Below are 23,025 nucleotides of genomic sequence, written 5' to 3'. Positions count from 1 at the left end.
TTCTTAAGTTCCTAACAGTACCATTGGTTGCTTTATGTGGGAGGGAAGAGTGCCATTTAGGGTTATAGTGTTAGTATTTGCCCAGTCTTTCTTCAGCCACTTAGATTCTTTCCAAACCAAGAAATAGTTTCTTAACATAGGATCTGTGAATTCATTAAAAAAATAATATTTTGATAAGTGTATTTCAATATACAGTAATTGTTTTCCTTTGAATTCCTGTGAATTTTATTTTATGTACCTAAAAACACTATTCTGAAGAGGCCATGGACCTTACCAGAATGTCGACCAAAGAGAACTAGGACACAAAAATAGTTTCAAGGTCTCTTGATTTGGGTTAATGTTGCTCATTTTATCAACTTCAGGAAAAACCTGGGTCACCATGCCATGGTTCAAGAATCCAGTGGAACTTTCAAATTAATAATACAAATGAAAATGAAATACATTTGTGGAGACAACCTAAACTAGCAATGCTGTGGTCAGTGTCTTCTGTTGCCTTTTCTCCTAAAAATCTTCTCTCCCAGAGGGAGTTGTTGCAAAACCAAAATCGCTTTGTCTAATTTGGTGGTTTGATTTCTTGAGCTTAAAATCTGTTGGACACCAAAAGTCACACCAATTTTTCTTACAACATTCATTTGGAAATTGATTGCAATGTTTCTCATTTTCTCCTACTTTTTTCCTCCACGATTCTAAGGTTTCCATTCTAAGGTCCCCTGATGGGGATTTGGATGTCCTCGGTGGAAACAGTTGTTCCATCAGTGGTTTTCAAGCATGAGGGATCACTTTCCAATTTTCTCCTGTCTCTTCCCTAACTCTAGCCTAGCCACCTAGTTATTGCTCATCATCAGAGGGAGTAGTTGTCAAACAAAGTTATGTCCCATTGGGCAGGGACACATTAATGAGATAATTGAGCCCTAAACATGTTCATTAATCATAAAGGGGAGTAAAAGACAAGAATCTCTTTTGGCTCAAAAGGCAAACTATTATTAAGTTTGCAAATTTGCAAAATACTTGGAAAATGTTTCTTGGAGCTGCCACTTTAAAACATCTATGCCTTTTCATTCAGTGTTCAGATATGAATATTCCCTTCTCTTCTGAGTTGAATTTCTGTTCATGTCATCTGAAGTTCATGAAAAACAAAACTTGAAATCCTCCAAAAAGTCACAGAAACAGACAGAAAGGAAGTATTCGGGATATGTTTCTTTATTTTCTGCCTGAGGACTCTACCCCAAATTAGTTTGAGTTAGTGACTGTACTTTTCTCATCTGGAAAACTGATAGGATGAGATTGGTTGATCTCTAAGGTAGGCCTCCTTCCAAATCCAAAATGTCATGCTCCAACATTCGATTTTCCAAGTTCCTTTCCAACTGTATGAATTCTATGAATTCCCCATAAGAAAATCAACCCTGTTGACATTGATGTGTCATGCTTGGAAGTTGCTTCAGGACTTGTGAAAAGGTGGGTGTGCCCCTTTATACTCTCTGAGCAACAAGGAATCTAACCCATCTGGAGGGAATAATAACAAATTGCTAAACTAACCCTGACGGAGGGTGTCCATACACATACAGAGTGTATGAGTTCAGTCTCCCCACCTGCCAATTCAGTGAAACAATATATTGGGCTGGCTGGCTCCCATAAATATCAGTTTGACTAACTTGGAGGATTTGGGCAAGTGCTAGACTTTGATATCTGAATTACTTCTTTTATCAGATGCTGAGAGCAAGATGCTTGTGACCAAGAGGCAGAAGAACCTTCCTTTCAGAATCTATTTCTATTTAACTAAGAACATAGGGATGGAACTACATCTTTCAAAAACACACCTGAAAGGTTCAAATATCAGCAAATCAATGTGTCATTTCATCTACATATCAACTAATGGCACGTGCCCCCCCTTTTTTCTAGTTGTCATAGAGTGATAACATTCAATTAACTTATTCCTATTATTTTTTCTTCAAAAAGCATCCCAGAGTTTCTTCTTTTCTTCTCTTAATTTCCACTATTAACACCACAACCCCATCACTTACGTCCAAATTATTCTAACAGTCTTCTAATTGTTTTTTTCTATTAATTCAAGCCCTATGCTACTTCCAAATTAATCTTCCTAATGAACCTCTTTCATAATGTCTCTCTTCTGCTCCAAAACATACAATGGCTCCCTATTGCCTAACATAATGTTCTTAACTGACTTTGAAAACCCTTCATAATTTGGTCTCATCCTAGCTATACAATCATAATACCAATTACTCTCCAACACACAAACTGTACTCCAATTAGGCAATAAGTGTTTATTCCATTCTAGGTTCAGTGTTAAGCTCTGAGAATGCAAATACAAACAAATAAGAAATTTTGTAGTTGCCCTCAAGAAGTTCACATTCTAATGAGGGAAGACAAGATAAAAGGAAGCTGAAAGGGAGAAGAGGAGGCAGGGAGAGATTGTAAAATCCAGAGGGGCAGGACTATAGACAGGAGAGGCTGTATCCTCATTAAAATGGAATTTTTCAGAAAAACCATTTAATCAGGGATAGAGGGTCCAATGGTAGAGAGAAGAAACTTCTGAGTTGTGAATTCCATAGCTAGAGTGAGGTTCCTGGATGAAAAGGTTCTTCTGGCTGGTAGATAAACCTAGAGAGCAGTCATAATAAAAAAAGAAAAGTTCATTTTCCTAGCTCTTCTTTGGAGCAAGTTCAGTCATTGTAATAAGCTTTCATTATATTATATTATGTTATTGGTATATTATATTTGCTTTTTGTTCATGATATTCCTCTACTGAAAACTTTTTTGTTTTCTCCCCAATCCTGATCTTCCATATTCTAGAAGACTCAGATAAACACCCAGCTCCTCAATGAAGCTTTGTCTGATTTATCAAACCTACTTCTCTGAACCTCTCTAGCACTTCCAGTTAGCATTTGATTTTACAATTTATTTTTAAAATATTTATTAATTATTTTTTCATGTGTATATGTGAAACTTTTCTCCCTAGGTAGACCCTCTCTATACCTACCTCTTCCCAGATATCTTCTGATCTCAAATTCTAGTTTATGATCTGGATGGTCAAAATCAAATCAACAAGTATTTATTGTCTACTGTGTGTCAGCCACTGTGTTAAATAGATCGAATCAATAAACAGAAGATGATGATGATGATGATGATGATGATGATGATGATGATGATGATGATAATGGCATTCTTACCAAATACAATCAGGAAGCTATACAAACATTCAGCAAAGATATACATTCTAAAGAGGGAAGACAGTTCAGACAAAGAAATCAATAAGGAACTGAAGAAGAGATAGTTATCCAGCATAGGATCATGGTAGATAAATTTCAAAGAGTCAGGAATGTAGCCTGGAGAGAAATGAATTAATGGATGGCCAGGGCAATCTCCTTAAAATCAGGAAATTACAAAAAAATTAAATTAATTGTTTTTTTTAATGTAACCTGAGGCTCAGCACTAAAAATATGGGTTTAAATAGACTGGGTTGAATTATGGATGCTCCTCACCTAAATCATTCTTTCGTTCATTTCTCCAAGTTGATTCCTATGAAAATACACCCAGTTGAAATTTCAATAGCAATAACAGCTCAGGCAGGAATTAACTTTGTCAGTTCTCAAAGCTACCTTTTCTTCTCGATACATATTTTAATAATGATAACAATAATAAAAATAATATTTATACAGAACTTTCAGATTTTCACAACACTTTACATATTTAATACTAAAGAAAACTACCTAAAATTATTTAGTTTATCTTGATTCCTAGTGACGAAGTAATATTCATGATCTTAAAATCATTCATGCCGCATAGTCTAAGCAACTTCTTTAAGACCAATATCTGTGCTAATTATATCAATAATAATAACAAAATGTAATGTAGCATACAACCAGATAGTTGCTTGTTTCTCTGTCCTCCATCTTGACATTATTGTCACTTCTATATTGGTCTATTAATCTCAACCTGAATTCTAGCACAACTGTTCTTGCCCCAAGCTGAAAATTCCTAGTTATGGTTCTGCTATTATGTATTGATTTGGAGAACATGGGTTTCAGTTCTTTGAAGAGCATACTGCTTAGGCTTGGGGTCAGAGAATTGTTATAATAATATGAGAAGAGCCTCTGTCCTCTCCTATTACTCTCAATTCTCAAGTTCATCAATTATTGGAACTGAGATAAATATAGATTTACACATTTGCGGTATTTTATGGGATAAAATATGTTGCTATGCGGTCTGTTGATCAGTGTTGATGTACCATCCTTTCATTCCTGCCAGCTAGCACATAATAACAAAAAGTTTTATTCTTGTGGTATTTGACATATTTAGACTTTAAGAATTTTAGACTTTGAATCCTGAACTCTGCTTCATCTCTAAATTTGTGCTAAATATAAGGAGCTATTTTCTGATGATGAGCTCCACTGGTCTGCCAAAACTCTTCAGGATTTCATGGCTTCATACATTAAAAGCCACATGGAAAGATCCTGTGAAATCATCTCCACCCTGGCTCTCTGGAGAATGGATATTACCTAAGAGGGCTTCTCCATCTTTAATTATTGCAACACCCAGGCTAAAAACAATTTCAGCTCTTTATTTACTGGTCATTCAAGAAGGTTGCCTGGAACGGAATTTTCCATTCCCCACTCTGAAGCAGAAAAATCAAAGAGATTTGTATTTCCCTTGTAAAGAAATTTGGTTCTGCCTGTTTGATATTCCCAAAGTCTATTCCTCCAAGATGAAGCAAAGACATAGTGAAATTTTTGGCCTCAGAATACTTGCTTAAGGGAATAGGGCCTCAAAGGCCATACAAAATGCTAGATCTAGGGGGTTGGTTTTGGATTATCCCAAATCCAACTCTTGGAGCTTACAGTATTTGGTATTCTGGGATTTTTTTTAAAGCTTTAAAATCAAATCTTGGCATAATCTTTGAGAAATTATATCCATTAAGACCTCTGGATAAAGGTGAACTTTTATAAGTTTTAGAAGATAAAATCTGACTCTTAGCCAGATTTAACTATTTTCGGAGATTATTGGGAGAGCTCCAAAGAACAATGAAATGAGTCCTGAAATGCTGTTTCATGATAACGGAGCATCTTGTGTGTGAAATGTCAAGGAGATCTGTGTTAGTAGATCACAGATCTATTACCCTGTGCCAAGTACCCTCCATGCCTCCTTTTACTATTTCCTAACTTCCTTTTATGCATTATCTTCCCTCATTAGAGTTTAAGGTCTTTGAAGGAAGGAATATCTTTCTTTTTTTCTTATTTATATCCCTAGTGCTTAGCAAATTATCTAGCATATAGTATGCATTAATATTTTTTTTAATTTTAAAAATTGAATTGAATTAATCATATTCTTTATAGTAATAGGGAAGTTTGGGAGGAGGAATGGTTTTGGAAGGTGAAAAATAAGTTCAGTACTGGATATGTTGAGATTAAGATGTCTATGGAGGATGTAGTTTGAAATATTTAATGGGCAGTTGGAAATATGAGTGTAGTGTCTAGGAGAGAGGTTAGGGCTAGACAAATAGATTTGAAAAATCATGAAGATAAAGTTAATTGAAATTATAGGATTTGATGAAGTCACCAAGTAAAATAGTATATTCTTTTATGTAGATATAACTAAATATAGATATATAACTAACTTCTGATCACTGTTGGTTGAAGGGGCATGCAAGATCCCAAACTATACATAAAAAGCTTGACTACTTTCCCACCAAACAGCAGTTTCATGATGAGCACATGTAATTAATTAAGAAAGAAACTCATTTATCCAAGTTGATAACAAAATATTTATCAGAGAATGTATACATAGGAGAATATGTACCAGGCAATACTTAGTGAAGGAGTTTTCCTAAGTTAAGCAAGTTGGATAGACTGCATTTGAGGAATTACACATTACACAGTAATTTCAATTTTCCCATGTGGATCTTTGGCATATATGCAATATATATTTTAAACATCAATATTCCTCCAATCAATATTTCTCCAATGATTCTACATGGCTGTTAATGATACCACTCTTGTGAAAAACACTACAAATTTCAAAATAATCATGTTACAAGTGATCTAATTGGTTGTGTGGTTCAATGAAAAAAGAACATTGGTTTTCTAGTTAATATGTTGAGGATGACAAACTTTCGATCTGATTCTCAATTCTCAGCCTAAACATTTAGGACTCAGCGTTTTTCCTTCTGTCATGTGTATCACACATATCTTCTTCAGATAAAAGTGGTTACTGAGTAAAACCAAGGAATCATTATAATTTTCTATGTTCTCTTCTTGGCTGTATGTCAGATCCTCAAAAGTAGGAATTGTTTCATTCTTTGTATCCCCATCATCTATAACACAGTAACTGCCACATAATAAGAGCTTTTAAAAAAATATATTGTTGATTGACTCACAAACTCATGGGACTCAAAAGTTGGAAGGATGCCTAAGGGTTATTCCACTCAATTTCCTCATTTTAGCAATAAGGAAACTAAAAGCTAAACAGGGGAAATAATTTACACAAGGTCACAGTGAATTAAAAGTGGATCCAACATTAGAATTCAGGATCCCTGACTCCTGCTTAGTCTGAGTCTATAGCCTCACATTTTTCACTGCTGTGAAATTCTCTTTGGGGGGAAAAAAGTTACCTTGAATCACTTCAGATCTTATTCCCTATAAACAGTGAGTCACCAAAAATATCCTCTTAGTCTACTGAGGCCATGTGAGAATAGCTCAGTCCCTGATTCATGAGGACCTCTTGACCAAATGGAGTTTAATGAGAGAAAGAAGAGGACAAAGGAAGATAATTTAGGCTTTTTTACTATTATTTTGGAATTCTCAATAAAATTATTGAGACTTCAGCCCTTCTTATTCCCTGTTCTAAGATTGAGAATGGATTCAGAGACAAGGACTTTTGGAAACTAAAACTCCCTGGCCCAGAGGAAATAGCTGGGCCAGAAAAGTCACAGAGAGACAAAAAGAAACTAGGAAAATTGCTGAATTAAGCACTTAATGACTTTGATGGATATGTATAATGTTAATAATAATAATAATAATAATAATAATAGTACCAACAACAACAGAATGATCATTTCATCTGAATCAGAGGATCTTCTCTGTTATTTATTATCTGATCAACTCAGTTTTCTTATTTATAAAATGAGATGGTTGAATTAGATATCCTTTAAGTTCCCTTCCAAATTATAAAATCCTATGACTGCTCCTTTTACTATAATAACTCATGTCATAACAATCACATTGTCTTTTATTCTTAATGATTTTAAGAAGTAAGTAGTTTAAGCATTATAATCTGTATGCTATAGATAAATTTGGGATCAGTTAATTGACTGGCCCAGCAATACATATTTTTTGAAGTCTGACTGTTTAGCCACTCTTATAAATATTGGGTTTTTTTGTTTTTAATAATTGAGATACAGTTACTTTCTGGTCATGTATATTGAATGGTAGAGGTGGAGGGGGAAGGTAAAGGTTATACTTTGACCTCTGAGTTCAGTCCAAATAATATGTCTTAGGAAAGATTGGCCTGAAATATTTCAGGCATACCAGACTAATAATTAATTTCTCTGCCTATGATTAGAAAAGGGCCCCTTTGATTCAACATAGATTTTTTTTTAATGTAGGGGATACCTTCATTGACCTTCAGATCTAGTAGAGCTTAATATGTAGATGACTCATTGATTGTTACTCTCAATTTTTAGACTATACAGTCATAGCTTCTAAAATGATGGATTTGAAAATGTATTTCTTCTTTAATTCTTTTGGGATTTTCCTCTCTACTCAGTGGACATCATCTGGACTCTTCTCAAAAAAAATTGAGATTGAGTATTTTGCTCTTTTTCTTAACGTTGGGGAGATATAAGGCTTGCATTCTCTGTGATCAGAAAGTTGTTTTTCCATTGGCAAAGAAACAACTAGCAGTTTATTTTTCTCCTTTCCTTTCTGTCACAAAGAAGACTCAACTAAATCCAGGAAAAAATATCATCTCCCTTTAAGAATTACTTCTGAGGAGTAGGATTCTGGGAAGATGGTGAAGTAGGAGAGAAAATTCCAAGCTCTCCAGATTTCCCCCATAAACAAATCAAAATTGCATCTCAGGGAGAATGAATTTTGGGGGCAGAACAGAAGTCCTCCTGGGGCAATTCAAGAATAAATACCTCAGGGCCAGGATTTAACCAGTGTGAAGCACAAACACCTCCAGGCTAGATCTGCAGAAGCAGCTGGTTGGGAGCCCTGGGGCTAGATAGATCAGAGGTAGCCTCAACCCAAACCACAAGAACTTTCACCTACCAGACAGCCTGAGGAGTTAGAAGTTTGAGTATGGGAAAACTGAGGGAATCTTTCTGATAAGGAAAAGTCAAGGCCAACTGTGCTACAAAGATATAAATGGGTCAAGAAGCAGTGGGGTTGGGACACTGTTGGTTTTGAGTTCCAGAGAGAGAGGAAGGAAGGAAGGAAGGAAGAAAGAGGGAGGAAGGGAGGAAGGAAGGAAGGAAGGAAGGAAGGAAGGAAGGAAGGAAGGAAGGAAGGAAGGAAGGAAGGAAGGAAGGAAGGAAGGAAGGAAGGAGAGAAAGAAGGAAAGAAAGAAAGAAAGAAAGAAAGAAAGAAAGAAAGAAAGAAAGAAAGAAAGAAAGAAAGAAAGAAAGAAAGAAAGAAAGAAAGAAAGAAAGAGAGAGAGAAAGAGAGAAAGAGAGAGAGAAAGAGAGAGAGAAAGAACAAAGAAAGAGAGAAAGAAAGAAAGAAAGAGAGAAAGAAAGAAAGAAAGAAGAGAAAGAAAGAAAGAAAGAGAGAAAGAAAGAGAGAGAAAGAAAGAGAGAGAAAGAAAGAGAAAGAAAGAAAGAGAGAGAGAGAAAGAGAGAGAAAGAAAGAGAGAGAAAGAAAGAAAGAAAGAGAAAGAGAGAGAAAAAAAAGGAAGGAAGGAAGAGAAAGAGAGGAAGGAAGGAAGAAAGAAAGAATGATCAGGTAAAAGAGAAAGAACCCAACCATAGCAATTTATTGTAGAAAAAGGGGAAGACCAGAATTCATCTTCAGAGGAGGACATAGCAGTTAAAAAAAAATCCTCTCCTTCCTCAAAAAAGTAATAATAAATGGCTATCTGTCCAGAAAGAATTTATAGAAAAACTCAAAAAAGACTTCAAAAATCAAATGAGAGAGACTGAGGGAAAGAACTTAAAAAAAAAAAAAAAAAAAAAAAAAAAAAAAAAAAAAGGAACCATCCAAGAAAAACAAGATCATTATGAAAAGAAAGTCAACTAATTAGAAAAAGGAGATCCAGAGTTTTAAAAAAGAAAATCATTCTTTGGGTAAAGTCAGTGAATCTATAAAAGAGGAAGAATAACAAAACAAAATATAAAGAATGAAAAAAAAAAGAACAGAATCTGAAACATCTTATAACAAAAATAACATATTTGGTGAACAGATCAAGAAGATAACACATAACAATAATTGGAGTATTCCGAAAACTGTGACAAAAAAAGAACCATAATACAATAATATCCTAAAAATAATCAAAGAAAATTGTCCCAAATGTATAGAACATGAGGAAAAAGTAGAAGTAGAAAAATTATACTTATCACCACTTAAAAGAGATCATAGGAGCATTATTGCTAAGTTTCTAAACCTTCAGATCAAAAAGAAAATTTTATAAGAAACAAACAAATAACAAAAACAAAAACAATTCAATATGCTGAAGATCTAATTAGAATCATACTGAATTTATTAGCAACTACAGTAAAAGACCACAGATTCTGGAAATTATATATTGACAATCAAAGAACTAGGCCTGTAGCCAAAAAATATCATATTTAAGAAAACTAAGAGTAATACTGAATGAAAAATTAAATGTTCAAGGGACTCAATAAGGACAAACTTTCTGTTTTATATGTGAAAATATAAACCATGTTTAAGATGGACATCAGTTTCTTTCTTTCTTTCTTTGCTTTGGCAATTGGGGTTGTGTGACTTGCAGAGGGTCACACAGCTGGGAAGTATTAAGTGTCTGAGGTCAGATTTGAACTCAGGTTCTCCTGACTTCAGGGCTGGTGCTCTATCTACTTGCCACCTAGCTGCCCCTGGATATCAGTTTCTTCAAAAGAAAGACTGGGGCAGGGCTGAGTGTGATCTGATTCTAAAAAAACAAAGCTGTCCAGGAAAAAGTAAAATAGTAATTATGTTATATGAATGCGGTACAGAGGAAGAATAGACACAGAGTCAAAAGAAGGCTGGTAGTTCTGAAAACCTATTCACATTGGGAATGGGTTAAATAGGAAACATATAAATATACCAAGAAGGGTACAATATCCTCCAAAATCTTTATAGAAATAAGGAGGGAAGTTTAAGATAAGTTGAGGTACAAAAGGGTGTGTGGAGTGGGATAAGATTTGTAGATTAATGGGAAAGTGATAAAGAGGGAGAGAAAAGGGAGGGAAATAAAATAAGTGAAGGATCCATGGGTGAGGGGAAGTTAAGTAATAGAAAGATAAATCAAAGAGTAGGACTAAAGGTGAAGAGTTAGCAAGAATAGCAAGAGATATATACAGCACAATAACAAATATCAGGAATAGAATTTAATAGGAAAATAATCATTGATTTCAAAGTCAAACTTAAAGATTCATTCAAGAGAGAAATATACATTATATATTAGCCATATTAATATTGTCAGCTATATTAATATCTATGTAAGTGTAAAAGTATATTGTGTGTGTATATGTAGGTATTTATATGTATATATAGATATATGTGAAATATAGATATATCTGTGTGGATATGGGTGGAGTGTGACTACATTTATATGTATATGTATGTACATGTATACATATGTATATGGGTATAAATATAAATATAATTATGATTGTAGCCTGCTTAAGGGAGATGGGGGTGATGAAAGGGCAAAAAAAGAATAAAGCAAAAACTGCACAACAGAGAATAAAAGAATAATCTACAAGGAAGTAAAGATAGTTGTGAATATAATGTCTTCTATTATTAAAAATGTTTTCTTGAAATGGAGATTTACTGTTATATATTTTGAATCCTCCCTGATGTTCTACTTGGCACATAACAATGTTTTGGGTTTTTAATTTTTTTTCTATTTTTTTCTTTTTTAAAAAAATTTTGTATTTAGTTTTAAATAAATATTTTTTTAAAATAATTCATTTTACTTCATTGGGTTGATTGCTTACTTTTGATACAAACCTATGTTTTTAACCAGATACAGAACTCACTATGTGGCAACTTATCTATAATTTATAGTCTTTGAGAATTCTTTAGGACACCAAGAGGTTTGTTGATTTCCTAGTGGTTACACAACTGGAACTGGGTCTGTAATATTGCTCTTCTTTTGAGACAGCATGATGAAGAATTAAATCAAGATCTTAGTCTGAATTCTGGCACAGATATTAATTAGCTGTATAACCTGTAAACTGCTTATCACTGTTTTTAAGATTCCAATTCCAATATATAATGATTATTTTCCATCTTGTACTTGTGTTGATAGTGAACTAGAATTACCTTCCAGCCTAGGTATTCCAGATACTTACTAGATAAATTTCCTCATATTTTTGGAGCAAAAGCATTTTTTTTTTGAGATTTGGTTCACAAGATACTCCATTGGCCTGTGTGGAGGAATAGGTAAAAGACACTAATGTTCAGCTGATTCATAATATAATGGAATCATTAACAAAAACTAGGAAAGACTAGATCTGGGACTTGAACCCAGATCTTTTGACCCTAAGACTTTTGCTTTTTTATTACACTACAGAATTTAAGCCTTGTCCAAGGGAAAGGGAAAGAACATAAGTGTCAAGGATGCCATTTGGACATTCAGACATGCACCAAGATCTCTTAATTTGTATCTTATTTGCTGTTCTTTTGTCAAAAGTTCATACCTCGGATTCATGCTTTCCTGTATGTAGCACCCTGTGGTTTTTATGAACATTTCTGGAAGTCATGGCTGGAAAAGACCTCAATTTGGAGAGTCATTATTTTGTTTGGCATTCCTCTCCACTGCACAAGTTGATTTGGCACCTATAGGTTTGTTTTTTCCTACTTGGGGCAACATGATATTGCCATTATTATAAACATTTCTGTCGTTCAAGACTGAGAATTTTAGGAGATTGAGGGCTCTACTGCTTAGCCTGGAGATCACTGGTAAATCTAAACATACAACATTTTCCCGACAATCACTCTATAAGGTGGGTAGTACAAATGAGTAGAAATAGCCCAGGGATGGGAATCAGATAATTTGGATCTATTCACCAGAATTATTTGCATGTCTTTGGGCAAGTCAATAATCTCTCTCATTCACATTTTTTTTTCCTGCTGACATCCTTATAGAACTGTAATAAAAATCAAATAAGAGACAGAAAAGTAAATAAGGAAAAATGCATTAGAAGCTAAGCCTATGTTAAAAATATGAAGTTATAATTATTTGACCTACAAGCAAATGATCATGGTAGCAACAATAGTCTGGGATCACTTTTCTAGTGCTCAAAGCTCCAGGCTAGGCTAGCAGTGAAAAATTCCCAAAGTTAATTGCCAATTCAGCCCCAAGTCCCAGCCTAATGTCATCCAGAAAAGCTGAGAGCACAAGAACACTGAGCCTGACTAGCAGGAAGAATGCCTATAAGGCATATTTTGGACTCAAGCTTGATCTGAGAACAGGTTTTGGCAAGCAGCATCCTCAGAGCAAATTAGGGACACATCCCCAGATCCAGAATAGGGCTTAAACGGTAGCAAGTTAGCTCTGAATCTGCTTAGCCTATCAGCTAGTTGACAATGGTGAGAACCAACTATTATCTATGGAGTACCACTATGAGCAAGTCTATAGCTATGGTACCTACACCCAAACTGGGCCCTGAAGCTTGTAAAGCTAGGAAAGAAAGGGCATTGATTACACTGTAATTTTGATTTGATTACATAATGATCTCTAGAATTTTCCTGTTACCTGATTCAAGTTGTCCTTATGATCCCTGAAAAACACATAAAACCAAATGCCAAACACATAACATCAAACATACAAAGTCATAACAGCTCCATCAGAGATGTGTAGCATCTGGCCCTAACATAAAGTCTCAGTCTGAGAAGTGAGAGTAGAAGAATGAATAAACAAAAATAAATAGATCAATACATGAGATAGATAAATATAGAGAGACAGACAGGTTAATAGATAGGTAGATAAATGGCTAAGGAGCTATTATGAAGCCAGTGACAGCACAGACATAAATCCAGAAAAAAAAATAACTTCAAACAAACTAAAAGCAAAGACACCGACAAAAAAATAATTTACCACAATATCAATTAGAATTCTTGGAGGAAATGATGAAAATTATGATAATGATATTATTAATGAAATTAAAATGAAAGAATAAAAACTTGGAAAATAAATGGCAACTTTAGAGGAAAGACTTGGAAAGACAATTAACATTTTAGCATGAGTTACAAACCTTATCCAAATAAGAAACTCATAGAAAATTAGAATGACCCAAATAGAGGTTGATGACTCCACTAGATAACAATATTAAAACAAAGCCAGAAAATGGCAATTTTTAAAAAAAGTATAAGATCAGATAAACTGACTGATTTGGATGACAGATCAAGGAGAGATAATTTGAAAATCTTTGGACTACCTGAAAGTTATCTCCAAATCAAAGAGCCTGGATGTCATATTTTAAGAAATCAAGAAAAAAATCCAATTATATTAGAACCAAAGAAGTAAACAAAAATTAAAGAATCCAAATATTATCACCTGAAAAAAATCCCAAAATGAAAATTCACAGGAGAAAAAAAAACCTAGAATTTCTAAATAAAAATAGAATCCCACAAGATGTACTGGTATGAAAAAACAGAGAGTATAGACTATGTCATTACAAAAGGCAAGAGAGAATCTTGCAACTAAGAATAATTTACCTAGCAAAACAGCTTAAATCTACTGGAGAAAAATGAATTTATAATGAAACAGAGGATTTCTAAACATTCTTGATGAAAACACCACCTTCATCCTTGTTTTCATTATTATTTAATCAACGTTGAAATAAAAACATAAGGATAAAAAGAAATATAAAAGGTAAATTGTAAGTAAGCAATCAGAATATAAATATGAAATGCTTTCATTCTAATGGGAAAAAAGAATGATATAATCATACTCTAACAAACATAAAATCTGGGGTCATAGAAGAAGTCAAATAAAATAGAAAGTCTGTGAATAATTTTCATCTTATTTTATCATCTTTTTTAAAAGAAAGGAAAAAGGAGAGGAAAATGACACTTAAGAAAGAAATAGTGAAACTTATCTTACATAATCATGGGTGCAAGTTGAAGTCTATGCAAATAATGAAGTAGTTGGGAAAGCAGGTGTCACTTGCATCTCACTTTCATCTGAACTGATAAAAGAAGGGTAGAACACACATACAAAGTTTGGTGTAGAAATACATTCAATTCAACAGAAAGATGGGAAAGGAGAAATTAAGGGAGGACATATTCAGAGAAGGATTAGTTAAAAACAAACCCTAAATTCTGAGGCAGGATCATGAAGAGGGTTTAAAAAAAATAAAAAGATTCACAGCATTAAAATAAGGGGCTAGAGAAAAATCTATTATGCTTCAAGTGAAAAAAAGAAAGAGATAGAGGGAAAGAGGGAGGGAAGGAGGAACAGAGAAAGGACCTGAAAAGAAATTTAGAGAAGTTAGATATGATAGATTCCTGGTGATTAATAAATTGGAATAGACAGGAGTATGTAAAGGGCAGAATTCTGGAGAAGTATACTTGGAACAAAGTGTTAACTTAGTGGAATTAAGATAATGATTCTCTAGTTTTCATGCACATAGTACTTAATATAGTTCTACAAGATTGACACCTATCATGATGTACTTATAATAGAGTATATAAGAACCAACAAGGACTGGGAGAGAGACATTTCATCCATTCTGGAGGGCCTTCAGATGGGCCTTGGTCTCAGTGGAGAAATGAAGGAGGACAGGCAAACCACCATGATGGTGAAAGATGGACTGTCTCTATCTTGAAGTCTGTCTCAGTCCTAGAGCTTGAGCTCCAGCCTCCAGTTTTCTCTGTCTATCTCCAAGTCTATCTCCCCAGTCTGAACCAATCTCTCCCAAAGTGTGGGAAGGCAAGAGAGCCACCAGGTGCCTGATCAAAGATGGAATGTCTCTCTCCCAGTCCTTATTGGCTCTTATATACTCTATTATTAAAGTACATCCTTGTAGGTGTCATTGAATAGGTATCAGTCTTGTAGAACTATATTAAGTATTAATTACATGTAAATTAGAAAATCATTATCTTAATTCCACTGAGTTAATACCTTGCTTTAAGTATAGTTCTCCAGAGTTTGGTCCTTTACAGGGGTATACATATTTTACACTTTCATAAAAATTGACCATGCATTAGGGCATACATTTTTATAAACAAATGTAGAAAAGCAGAAAAATTAAGTATATTTTTTCCTGAGCATAATGCAGTAAAACATTTTATTTAATAAAGAGCTCTTGAAAAAAAGAATTAAAATTAGCTGTAGAATACTAGTTCTTAAAAATTGTTGGATTAATAACAAAAAATAATGGGAGATAACATGCAAAAAAACAAAAACAAAAACAAACAATCTGTCTACAAAGAAAATACATATAGGATAAATTGGAGATAATCAAAGCAGGACAGTTAAGGGAGATTAGGAAAGGATTCTTGCAGAATACAAAATTTCATAAGATTTGAAAGAAATCAGGAGGTGGAGATAAGGAAAAAAAAATCAAGATATGGAGATAGCCAGGTAAAAAATTCATGAAATTGGGTAATAGAATGTCTTATGCCAGGCGAAACAAGAACACCAGTGTCACTAAATTGACAAGTGAGAATCAGGTATAAGATGACTGGAAAGGTAAGAAGAGGTTCAGTTATGAAGAGTTTTAAATATCAAATAGAGGATCCCGTTTGATTCTGGAGATAATAAGGAGCCCCTGGAGTTTCCTAAATAGTGGGGAGGGAATAATATGGTCAGACATAAATTATAAGTAGATCAGTTTGACAGCTACTTGAACAGAGGATGGACTAGAGTTGGAAGAGATTTGAGGCAGTAAGACCAATCATCAAACTATCATTATAGTTTAGGCAAGAGGTGAGTAAGACATGAACCAAAGTTGACAATGTCAGAGGAGAGAAGTAGGAGAACATAAAAGGAATTCAGGTTCAGTTCAATATTAGAAAAACTACAAAATACATTACTAACAAGGGCAACTAAAATTATATGAAGTTTCAAGAGATACGGGAAAAGCTTTTGATTAAAAAAAACTCATTTCTGTTTAAAAAAAAAACAAACTAGAAATATAGAAAATATATAAATAAATTGACCCCCTTCTTTAGCATGATAAATATATCTAAAACCAAAAGCTATAATTATATGTAATGGGGATAAACTAGAATGCTTTCTAATGTATAAACAAAGATGCAAAATTATCACTTTTTTCAATGTTGTACTTAGAAAACCCCAAAGAATCAACTAAAGTCAATTTAAAAAATTATTAACTTTAGCAAAGTTATAAGATATCAAATAAATACATATAAATCATCAAAGTTTTTGCATAGGATTAAAAAAAACAGAAGAAAGAAATAGAAAGAGCCATTTCTCTTAAATTAAGTATAAAATATATAAAATATTTGGGCATCTCCTCAAAAACTCACAAAAGAACTATTTGATTACAATTATAAAATACTCCTTAAGGAAATAAAATAAGATCTAGATGGAGTGAAATGGGAGAGTAATGCAGAAGGGCTGGCACATTACCAGACCACATAAAATATCAGAGACCAGAGAACTGGTACATATGTGGAAATTCTGAATTTGGGGACAGCTTCTTTCCATTCGCTTTGTAGCCAGAATTACTAGTAGTTTTACAAGACTTTGACAAAACAATTTCTTTGCCACATTCAAGTCTATGAGGAATTCTTTAAATTATGTTGGGGTTAGAGGGGAAAAGGACTGAACATCACCTTCTCCTTCCCTTAGGCCATGGGAAATGAAGAAACAAGTTTGGGACATTGATCTGATTGGGTTGTCTTTTTTGATTTTAGGTGTAGGAAAGAGTAAATGAGCTGAGAACTCAAGCCCCTGGGATGTTGAAAGCTCAGAATTCCAGACTAGATCTTGCAGCCAGACTATCAGGGAAGCTCTGAGAACTCAAGATCCCAAGATGCTAGTTTAGTGGGTCCTTAGATTTGAATTTGGTGGAACTAATGTTATATAGGAACTGAGCTAAATGTGAATATAATCTCCCTTCCTTCCCCAGAGAGTGAAGTAGTGAAGAAAAAATTATAGTCCTGAGGCACTGGGAGGAATTATTTCTATATTTATTCTTACCATATCTTTGAAATGAATATTCCTTTGTAAAAGTTAATATGATATTAAATTATTAAATTGATTCTAATTTTGGAATGATTCAAATGATGTGGGCTCTCAGGCACAGCAGAAAGAGAGAACCTTTTTTTTTTTTTTTTAACCTCAAGCTATTGGAGAACCCTGGCAAAAAGTGAGATGCAACATCCCTGCTCCTCAGAGAGATGAATGACACTGTTACATGGAGGATCTCATCTGAATTAAAATGGGGCTGTTTAAATTTGTAAAGACCCCTGGATGGATGTTCTTTATAGGACTTGAGATTTCAGATATTTTTGTTGTAATATCAGAGAGAAATTGGGAGGATTGTAATTTTACAATCATTTTCCCCCCTGCTGTGTGTTCCCTCACAAGTCAGTTCCAATGATGTCATTTTGAAAATCTGGCATATATTGATTCCTTGAGTGTTCAAATAGTGATACTTTCTGTACAAGTTTTTACATAAAGGTGAATTTTGGGGATATGAAATTTGCATCACTGGAACATTCCTGCCTAGTAAAAATGTTCATATTATTTTCATTTAAACAGAACTAAATTTCTTGCATTATTATGATAGCAATGTGCCCTACAACTTCGAAAGATAAGATTTGCCTATGCCTAGAATTCAGTGAGTGAGTTTGCAAACAAACCTCTAATCAATATTTAAGAAACTCAAAAATCCACCTACTGGAGTAAGTACATGATATTTCTTGGAAAACTGAGTAGCAGTCTGGCAGAAATTAGATTTAGACTTTCACTTCACACAATATATCAAAATAATTTTAAATGGCTTCATAACCTACATACAAAAACTATATAAATCAAAGAAATAAGGAAGAAATTACCTTTAAAATTTAAAGTTAGAATATGAGTTCAGAGTAAAAAAAATGGCAAAGTATACCTCTGAAGATAAAATGGACAATTTTGATTATGTAAAATTAAAAAGTTACTGCACAAACAAGTCCACTATAGCTAAGATTGGAAGAGAAAAAGATGGGAGAAAAATATTTTGGAGAAAATTTCTCTGATAAAGGTATCTTTTCTAAGACATTGTTAGGATTACTAAGTGCTAAGTTGGTTGTCTAATTTAGCCTGGTACTTAACAATTCTCTAGCTCAGAGTTCACACCTTTAGTTCAAACCTTTAGAGGAGTTTATACCTTTAAAGAAGCAAGTTCATTGGTTGTAGGAGTTCCCACAAACTCCAGGGAGTACCCACAAGCTCATTCTCTATGAGGATAAAAAGAGGAACATTGAGTCTGGAAGATGGCAGTCTGGAAGGAGAGAGTCTAGATTGGTATAAGAGCAAGACTTCCCCGGAGAACTTCAGGGAAGCTCTAGGAGATTCAGTGTCAGGATTCAGGAAGAAGAGGATTTGAGATTCTACCTTCGCTCTGGCCTGGAGGCTCCAGAAGCCTCCCAAGAAACCTGCTCACAGAGAAAAAGATTTGTACAGAAAAGAAACCTCCTCCCAGAAAAGGATTACAATTGAGAGACAAGACACTACAACATATAAGAAAGTGACTTAAAATAGTAAAAACTAAGAGCCATTCTTCAACTGAGAAATGATCAAAGGATCATTGTCACACAAGGAATAAATACAATCTATAACAATATCTATGCAGAAACACTTGCCAAACTCTGCAAACCCATTGGTCCAACAACAGCATCACTAGATCTATACCCCAAAGAGATCAAAGAAAAAGGAAAAAAAAGAAGATATGTGCAAAATTATTTATAGTAGCTCTTTTTATTATGACAATTAACTAGGAACCTAGGGGATCCCTGATTGGAAAAGTGACACAGTGAATAGAGCACTGGACTTGGAGTTGGGAAAAGCTGAGTTCAAATCCAGCCTCAGACATTTATATTTGTGTAATCCTGAACAAGCCATTTCACTTCTGTTTGCCTCAGTTTCTGCATCTATAAAATTAGGATAATAGTAGCAATTATATGCTTTCATCTTGGTCATTTTGTTGAAGAAGACTTGAATAAAAATGAAAAAATGAAAAAAAGTGAATATGGTCTGCTTCAATCTGTGTTCAAACAATATCAATTCTTTCTCTGGAGGCAGATGATATGCTTCATCATTAGTCCTTTGGGTTTGCTTTGGATCATTGTATTGCTGTGAATAGCCAAGTCATTCACAGTTCTTCATTAAACATGTCTTTTGGAATATCAGATCCAGGCCCTTAATTTCTTTAATGTGGAAGCTATTTGGTTATGGGAAATCCTGATTATGGCTCCTTGATATTTGAATTGTTTCTTTCTGGGATGCTTGCAATATTTACTCCTTGATTTGATAATTCTGAAATTTAGCTGTGATATTTCTTGGAGTTTTTATTTTTGGATCTCTTTGAGGAGGTGATAGTGGCTATTTTCCCCTCTGGTTCTAAAATATCAGGGCAATTTTTCTTCTTTTGATTTTCAGGAGTTCCAATTTTGTTCCAATCGAAATGAAGATTTTTAACATGTTCTTTTTCTTGTTTTTTAGTTATATGCCCAATTCATTGATCTACTTTTTCTATAGTTATATAAGGGTTTTTTGTTTGTTTTATAGTTATACCTTTTCCCTTAAGCTTTGGTCTTTCTATTAGGATGCTTGAAAGTGCTCTATTTTATTAAATGTCCATTTTATTTTCCCCTGGAAGAGTATATTCAGTTTTGCTGGTTAGGTGATTCTTGGATGTAGTTCAAACTTCTTTGCCTTTCAATATATCATATTTCAAGCTGTTGGAATTCACGGGAGCTGTTGGAATACACGGGAGCCACCTTACAATGGCTGTTGGAGATCCAACCCAAACCTGCAAAATGGATCTCCTCTTGAGAGAGGATGATACAAGGAGACTGAGAGGCAGTTGCTGTTCTCTGACCTCTCTGACTGAGAGGCCGTTGCATTGTCTGACATCTCTCCTCTTCCCTCTGCTTCCAATTTATCTCATTCCCAGTCCACAACACCTGTGTCAGCAAAGGCTGCCTTGCAACTCCTTCAGATCCATAACTGTGGAGGCTCTCAGAGAACTGACATGTCTCTTAACATCAAACTCTTTTTTAAAATTTTACAATTATAAATTTTTGGACAGTATACATGCATGAGTAATTTTTTTTATAACATTGTCCCTTATATTCATTTTTCCAAATTATCCCCTCCCTCCCTCTACTCCCTCCCCTAGATGACAGGCAATCCCATACATTTTACATGTGTTACAGTATAACCTAGATTCAATATATATGTGTAAATCCAATTTTCTTGTTGCATGTTAAGTATTGGATTCCGAAGGTATAAGTAACTTGGGTAGTAGACAGTAGTGCTAACAGTTTACATTCAATTCCCAGTGTTCCTTCTCTGGGTGTAGTTGTTTCTGTCCATCATTGATCAACTGGAAGTGAGTTGGATTTTCTTTATGTTGAAGATATCCTCTTCCATCAGAATACATCTTCATACAGCATTGAAGTGTACAGCAATCTTCTGGTTCTGCTCATTTCACTCAGCATAAGTTGATGTAAGTCTCTCCAAACCTTTCTGAATTCATCCTGCTGGTCATTTCTTACAGAACAATAATATTCCATAACCTTAATATACCATAATTTACCCAACCATTCTCCAATTGATGGACATTCATTCATCTTCCAGTTTCTAGCTACTACAAATAGAGGTGCCACAAACATTTTGGCACATACAGGTCCCTTTCCCCTTTTTAGTATTTCTTTGGGATATAAGCCCAGTAGTAGCACTGCTGGATCAAAGCACGGTTTGATAACTTTTTGGGCATAGTGGAAACTCTTTTAGACAGTGATAGGTGGATTCTTTGTATTTCCATTTTACTCTCTCAATGTGTTTTCTTTGATAATCTCTTTAAAGATGTCCAGGTCATTTTTAAAATCATGACTTTTAGGTAGTTCTATAATTCTTATATTACCTCTCTTTGATCTATTTTTAGGTCAGTTTTTTGTCTAATGAGAGATTTCACATTTCTATTTTTTACATTTTGAATTTTGTTTTTATCATATCTTGATTTCTTATAGTGTCATTACTCTATTTCCTCAATTTTAATTTTTAAGAAATTATTTTCTTCAGTGGACTTTTGTACTTCCTTTTCCATATGGTCAATTCTATTTTTAGGGAATTATTTTCCTTGGTAAATTTTTGTGTTTTTTTTTTCCTTTACAATTGCCTCTTTTTTCTTTTTATGATTCTTGCATTATCCTATTCATTTCATCATTTTTTCTTCTTCTCTAATTTACTTTATTTTTTATTCTAATTTACTTTAAAACATTTTTAAAGCTTTCAGAAGCTTTTTAGCCTTGAAACCAAATTAAATTTTTTGAGGCTTCACATGTAGTCATTTGGGCACTGTTGTTCTCTTCTATGTATGTAATGTTCTGATTGTCTCTCAATTGTAAATCTTCTCTGGGAGGAGGTTTCTTTTCTCTGTGAATTCTTTTCCTCTGTGAGCAGGTTTCTTAGGAGGCCTCCAGCCAGAGCGAAGGTAGAATCTCAAATCCTCCTCTTCCTGAATCCTGGCTCTGAATCTCCTCCAACTTCCCTGAAGTTCTCCCGGGAAGTCTTGTTTTTATCCCAATCTAGACTGCTTCCTTTCAATGTCACAGTCTAGATTCCTCTTCAGACTCAATGTTGCCTTCTTTTATCCCAGAAGAGAATGGGCTTGTGAGAACTCCTACAGACAATGAACTTGCTCCTTTTAAAGGTGTAAACTCCTTTAAATGTGCAAACAACTTTTCATAAGTCTAAAGGTGTAAACTCTCTTCAAAGGTCTGAACCAAAGGTGTGAACTCTGAGCTAGAGAATTGTCTAGACAAACTGAGTTATCAACTGGTAATCGTAACATACGTATGCTTTGATCCTCCCTGTCACCATAGTAATTTTCTGTAGTCAAATTCATTTTGTTGTTGTTTGCTCGTTTTTCTGCCTTTTGTTGTGACTTAGTGTTTTTATGTGAGAGTTGGGTTCTAGTCCTAGATTTTTTTTGTGCTGAGGCAGAGTCTTTCCCTTGGCTTTCACTAGGCTTCAAGGCTTAACTTTTGGCTTTCACTGGAAGGCAGACTACCTTTCTTGCTTGAGCAAGAAAGGGACAGATGCCTCCCTATTGGCCTCTTTTAGGTGTGAGGTTTAACTGCTGATCCCCCAAATATGGGACCTTTTTTGCTGGGCTACTATAGAAAAAGGGCTTCCCTTGCTAGCAGACCTTTTGGAGAAATCTTGCTTATCTGTCCAAAGATTGCAGCCCTGCTACTAGCTTGCTTTGGAAACAGGGTCTCTCTGCTGGTAGAGGGGAGTAGATGAGACTAGTGGGGTCTTGATGTTGACCAACCCAGTTTAGGACCTTATTACTGATAAGCAAGGCGATCAAGGTCTGACTGGTGGCTTGTGCTAGATGTGGGGTTTCTGGGGTGAGGTCTTACTGTGTTGCACAGACTATTTACTTGGCCAGGGAGCTGCTGGTTTGCAAGTGTTAGGGTCTCAATAGTGGATTGCCTTGGGCTTAGAGCTTTGCTGTAGGCTCCATTCTGTGAGACTGCTGCTGCTGCTGGTTCTCTTAGACCTCTCTCCCCTTCTACCCCAGTGATACAGACCATTCCTGTACTGCTGTTAAGCTGCTTCCCTGTTTCTAGATCAACTCTGAGGTAGAAAACCTTC

This window comes from Sminthopsis crassicaudata, chromosome 2 (assembly GCF_048593235.1).
Source record: "Sminthopsis crassicaudata isolate SCR6 chromosome 2, ASM4859323v1, whole genome shotgun sequence".
NCBI classification, from domain to species: domain Eukaryota; kingdom Metazoa; phylum Chordata; class Mammalia; order Dasyuromorphia; family Dasyuridae; genus Sminthopsis; species Sminthopsis crassicaudata.
The sequence above is the reverse complement of the archived record's forward strand: the minus strand, read 5'-3'. Positions refer to the sequence as shown.